Raw genomic sequence first — 6,670 nt, 5'->3', positions numbered from 1 at the left:
ATGAGTTGTATGAACATAACAGTCCAAGGAAATGGAAAGAAAGGTGGTCGAAGGACCCCTAAGAAAAAAGGGCAAAAACTAGGATGGTTTTGATTTTAAGTTGTTATTTTTGCTATGTGTTTAGTCATAGGGACGTCACACTATTAAGGTGCACAAAGAACAGACTAGGTAGAGATAAAGTTGGGATTCAAATTGACCAAATTCCTCCTAATAGAAATTGAGCACCTTATTCAAAATCCCCAATTGCAAGAGGCCAAATGAGCATATGAGGAAATTGAGCTCCTCCTCCACCAGATGGCACCCCGACAGTAATCCTTTAGCATGTCACTACTTTGGTACTAGTCCTCTTTCGAGATTTTTCAAGTGACTACAACTCGGAGCAAAGAGCGGTTCTTGAAATTGTGAAAAACGTGATTTGTTTTTGAAATTGTGAAAATTTTCTAAATGCAAACACATTTTGGAATTGTAAATATTTGAAAAACAAATCTGAATAGTTTTTAAAATAACTGGACATATTCGAAGAAACCCAGGAAAATTTGTAAAGAAATAAAAAAACGGACCGGAACCTTTGAGAAGATTCCCAAAACCAATAAAACCCGGACAGAAGAAGCTTCCCAAAACAGCGATAGCCATTGGCTAATCAGACTGGCCGATATGTCGCTCAGTGCATTACCACTGTGCGATTGGTGGACAATTGGATGTTATGACCGTCCAATGGGATTTGCCGACCTGGACTGGGAGGGACATGACGAATCAATGCTCATTAAATGAGTTGACAATGCTGAGCCATAGCATGAGCACAAATTGAAAGAGGATACGACGGTAATTTTGAAAGATATACATGAGCGGACGCTCATTAAATGAGTTGACAACAGTGGGCCATATCATGAGCACGCGTTGAAAGAGGATACAAAGGAAATATTGAAAGATATACATGAGCAGACACTCATTAAATGAGTTGACAACGGTGGGCCACAGCATAAGCACACGTTGAAAGTGGGTACGAGGGAAATATTGAGAGATATGCATGAGCAGACACAAATGCCGAAGAGATTGGACAAATCAGATTAACAGGACCATCTAAGAATAGGCTTGGACACAAATTTTTCAAAGTTTAAATTTTTAATAAAAGGTGTATAACCATAATTTTATCGAGTATTGTCATGTTTCATTTTGTTTCAAAGTTGAACGGTGGATCTATGCACACTATATAACATGCAGCATAGGAAAGCTTTTCTCACGACATGTGTACTTTAGAAGGTAATGTCGTGTTTTTAGCATGTAACACTTAAACTAACATGGGTTTTTAGCGAAATGCTAACTAGTGTATGTTTACTCACTAGTACAAAACAGGTATGGAGGCGGTTTTATCTACCGTCTTTAACCAACCAAAAAGAATACTCATATCATTTGAGATGGACGAGGAACCGCTTAGCTTCTCAATTGTGCTTGAATTAACAATTTACAATCTCCGTCGATTCTACCTAAGCAACCGACTCAAAAAGTTAGTAGCCTCCTTCGGCTATTAATTAGTTTGTATTTCTGCTAGGTTCCCGTGCAAATTGGATTGCAGTGAATAACATCAGGGCTGCAAGTCAAACGAGAAGTGGTGTTTCCAGACATATACCTATTTATGTTTTGCATCTAGACCTGCAATTTTTTTTAAAAGAAAACTTAAAGTGCAAACGCGCGGACACTAGGCTTATGGCGCGAACGAGTTGTGTTAATGGAGTTGCTAACGTCACCTGGATATGGATGGTGTAGCGCAGTACCTCCATTCTAAAATATATATATAACGTTTCAGTAGGCTAAACTAGCCTGCCAAAACGTGTTGTATTTTGGGATGGAGGTAGTACTTTAGATAGCTGCCTATAAAATGTTTCTGAAACTTTTCGTTGTCAGCAAAGACTGTAATGTCTGGCCAGTTTTAATCAAGAATTTGGGATATGCATCCCCTTAATATTGGTGTGTGTGTGTGTGTAATTCAATTTTAGTAATATCGACATATAGTTTTTTCAGTCAGAGCTTAATTTGTCGTTCCTAGCAAGGTGTACTGTTATGGTTCATATGACTTGAAGCGGTAATCACGGTTTTTAATTTCAGTTTTAGAAAAAAATCACCCCGAACCGAAATAAATGAAATTCACTGAATATTTTTGAGAACCGAAATCAGAAAAAAAATATTCAGTCGACTTCAATTAAACATTTGATTTTTTGAAAAAATATTTGAATTGTTGAGCACTACAGAATTGCTGAAAGATGTTGGCCAGAACATAGTTATTTTGTTGTCTGCTGAAATTCTGGGAATTTCATCGAAATCCCATTGAAAGTGAAAACCATGGCGGTAATGCAGGTTGACAGGAGCAATCAAGCTGACTTACTAGAATTTTTTTATCAAGTTTTAGTTTGTTGATTCATTGGCAGTACAGATCCATTTACAGGCCCGACAATGTTCTAACTACAACGTCGAGATCCCCTGGGAATGAATTGGAGAGCTAGCGCTATACCCGTGCAAGGCATGGAATATATATTGGTCTGCTTGGAGTCTGAAGTCCGTGCTACTACACAGAGAGCATCATTTGCTTGACACTAGCTAGGTAGTAGTGTGTATCGGTTGACAGTGTCATTTTAGTATGGTTATCATTTACTCCTATATAGCTGCATGTAAAATGCTTTTGAAATATTCTATTGCCACTTGTTAGCAAGACCGTAATGTCTTTTTCAATTGATAATTTGGGATATGCATCCCCTTAATATTGGGGTGTGGGTAATTAAACTTTAGTAATACCAACATATAGTTCTTTCAGTCGGAGCTTAATTTGTAGCTCCTATTAAGGTGTATTGTTAATGTTTATACGATTTATTACTTGCAGTAATCATGGTTTTCAATTTGAGTTTCAGATGAATTTCAGCGCCAACTGAAATATCCATGATTTCGGTTTGCATTTCGGCCAAATGACCGAAATTTTCACTTGAATTTAATTGAATTTTTGAATTTTTGGAAAATAATTGAATTCCTATGCACTACTGGAATTGCTGAAATATTTTGGCCGAAATGTAATTATTTTAGTGTCCATTGAAATTCGGTGAATTTCATCGAATTGTCATTGAATGTGAAAACCATGGCAGTAATGCAGGTTGACGGGAGCAATCAAGCTGTCTTACTAGAAATTTCTTATCGAGTTTTAGGTTGTTGATTCATTAGCAGTATAGGTCCATCTACAGGCCGGACTATGTTCCTACTACATCATACTGTGGTTGTTGGTTTGGCAAGCTCTTCATGCGCCAATACAGGAACTCACTTGAGCTCACAAAAAGAGAAACAGGAACTCACTTGCTGCACATCCAAGAGTTTTGGTTCAGTTTGCACTTGTTATGCTACTGTACTCAATTGCACAATCTAGTTAGATCGGAAAATCTTCTAGTCCTAGTAAGCAAAAGAAAACCACCACTCTTAAAAAAAGCTTGCTGGCCCAATTATTATATCTAAAAATAAAAAAATAAAAAGCCACGGAAATGCCAAGCATAGCTTTTGAGTCGCCATGGAAGAAATAAGAGTATAGTTTACTGTAGGTCGAGCTACATGGTACCCTTTATTTTACCCATCCGTTTCTGCACCGTGATCCATGCAGTTGTCTTTTTTCTCTCTCAAACGAAGCAACATGTAAACTTCAAACTTTCCAGGAAGACAAAACATTCTATCTACACCATGGGAAAAAATTCGGATTTTTTCATGCATTTTAAATGCTTAAAATAGTTTTTAAAATAAAAAAGTCTCATTTTGTATATCTATGTCAAATAAAAAATCATGAAAGTTTTTCACATATTCGAGTCCTAAAGTTTGTTTGATTTGCAAAGTTTGAAGTCCATATGTTGTTTCGTTTGAGAGAAAAAAAAAAGAAGTTTTTATATTGTAAGTTAGTTGGAGAGCACACATCTCAAAGCAATATTGGAGGAATGAGGATAAGGGGTTCTACGTAGCTCAACCTCCACAGGAATTTTGTGAAGAAAAATAAGTGTTCTTGGCTTGACCACCTTAGAACAGCCACCATTAGTTAATGGGACATTTACATCTATGCACTTAACTCGAGCCCACTACTCAGTTTTGCCCTTAATTTTTAGGTATGCTCAGTTTTACCCCTCAGCCGTGGCGTGGCCAGTCTATGAAGGAATTAAGAATCTGCTTCCGATGGAGTCGGTCATTTACATCTCTCCAATTATAGTATCCAAGATATAGCAGCAGAAGAAACCTGTAAACCAGGAAGAGATATATGGAGCTTTAATTCGCTGCTTCAAACAAACGGCTCCTCCCTCCTGATGCACTATACATACGGCTTGACGGTGAGGACCTTGCTCAGCATCCAATTCCACCACACCACGACGGTGTCGTGGGCCGCCCAGCATCCTCCCTGCAACGCCGTCGCAGGGTGCCAGCGCCATGCATGGATCCAAAGAACTGGCGGTTCCATGGTCCGGTTAAGCAGGAGGGAGGTTCCTCACAGCCGCCGGTGAGGGGCGTACCGCCGCCGGCGTCGGACTCGGAGGGAAAGTACCAGTGCACCAAGTGCCCCAGGAAGTTCCCCACCCCACAATCCCTTGGCGGCCACATGTCGTCCCACGGCAAGGCCAACAGGGTCGCCGAAGCGCAGCAGCGACTCGACGGGCTCGCCGTCGCCCCGGCCATTGACAACATCATGGCGCCGACCGTAGCCCCGGCGCCTCTAGCCGTAGCCGTGGTTGATCTCACCATAGCCCCGGCGCCTCTTGTCGCAACCGCGATTGATCTCAACATAGCCCAGCCGCCTCCGGCCGCAGATGCGGTGGTGCCGCTGGCAGCCCCAAACCCAAATGGGGTTCCCAGGGATTCGATCTCAACGTCGAGATCCCCTGGGAATGAATCGGAGAGCTAGCGCTATACCCTTGCCAGCCATGGAATATATACTAGCATAGCCCGCGCGGCGACACGCCGCGCCTATTGATACGTTTTGTGAAAAACAATATTGAACTTTATATATAATTATTTGATTAGTTATTCAGTTTTTGCTTGCTCATTTTATTTTTTCATGTTATGGTGTATGTATAAAATCATATTGATACGAAGCCTGGAATCTGTATTGAATGATAAGAGTTGACAAAGGGCAGATTCTTCCATAGATCATAGCGTCCTTGTTCAACTGCTCGCTGGATGTGTGCTCATGATGAAATCGATACTTTATGTTGAAATTGCATACGTGGTAAAAGGAAGACTCATGTGTACATGTTGGATTCAGTTTGCAGTCATCTCCATGGAATGAGACAACCAGTACTAACAGAACTTAACTTCCACTGTTTTTCACACCATGAAACCAACTGTTGCTCCTTAAATATGTGAAGCATCAAGCTAGTCATGCATCTCCACTATTCTTCAGCGAGAAGACAACAGAAAATAAACCTATCCTGTTTGGTGATACATATCCTGAGAAAGTAGGTTTTTCCAAACAAGTAGGCGTGTCAAAAAATATGGCAAGACCAACTTTCAAATACTCTGGTACTTTTTTTTTTCAAACTCACCCAACCTCTGGTACTTCACTGCAAAGTCCATTGGCATGAATTGCAATTAAAAGCATATTTCCTTCATTTTCTTGAAAATGTGACTGATTGTACTGGGCATGGAGAAGGGATGTGCAAATAACACAAGGCTGGATAATACAATAGCATCATTGTAATCTGAAGAAATAAACTGGGGATTAACACAAATAGCAGCCTTCTCCTCCATCCATAACTTTTTGTAAGACGTTTTAGAGTCCATGACAATGTCAGAAAACATCGTCTATTACGTTATAGAGTAAGTACTATCGATGTTAAGCAAGAAAGTCTGCTATGTGACCTTGAAACGTAAACATAAATCAGAGAAAGGCCATACAGTCCAAGTACTGTTACATACAAAAATCAACATGAGCTACAATATAAAGAATATTTCCTTCAGTTTCAAGGAAGTGTCACTAACTGTATATATGCAGTATAGTAAAAAGACCTAATTAATATGCAATTTCCATACAGCAGAGTTGCATTGTATCAATATCGAAGAAGTGTCAACCAACTTTCAAGGAACATTTCAGTTCACAGTAAAGTTGCATTGTATCAATAACCAGGCTATCTCCCACAGATAGTACAAATCGGATTCGTTCTCATATTGCTTGAACACCTGTTATTCTTGAACAATAAGGAAATTTTAGCTAAGTAGCATTTGTGAAGATATATAAATTGGATAACACCATCACGTAACTTTGGCTAGCTTATTAGATAACCATGTATGGGACTATAAAAACATAAATCATGCAAAAATAAAGCTCGTACTTCTACAGGCTACAATGTACTACCATCAAAACAAAGGGATGTGAAGTATCACGAAGAAAATCAATGTGCACTACAGTTTTATGGTTTCAACTTTAAAAGCATATCAACTAATATGAGGGATAATTAGCATCACAAAGTCCAAACCACGCAGGACACCTCGAGTTAACGTTCAACAATCACTGTAAACAACATTACAGCGTGCCAATTGTCAACACTTGGCAATTTGGTTTTTGCCAAATCAGAACTAATTGGACATAAGAAAAGGTCCACGATATAACTTAAAAAATATAATTCAAACAGTGATTATCAGAAAAAATAGTAACCAAAGAAAGTGA

Source organism: Triticum aestivum, chromosome 2A (genome assembly GCF_018294505.1).
Source record: "Triticum aestivum cultivar Chinese Spring chromosome 2A, IWGSC CS RefSeq v2.1, whole genome shotgun sequence".
Taxonomy (NCBI): domain Eukaryota; kingdom Viridiplantae; phylum Streptophyta; class Magnoliopsida; order Poales; family Poaceae; genus Triticum; species Triticum aestivum.
The sequence above is the reverse complement of the archived record's forward strand: the minus strand, read 5'-3'. Positions refer to the sequence as shown.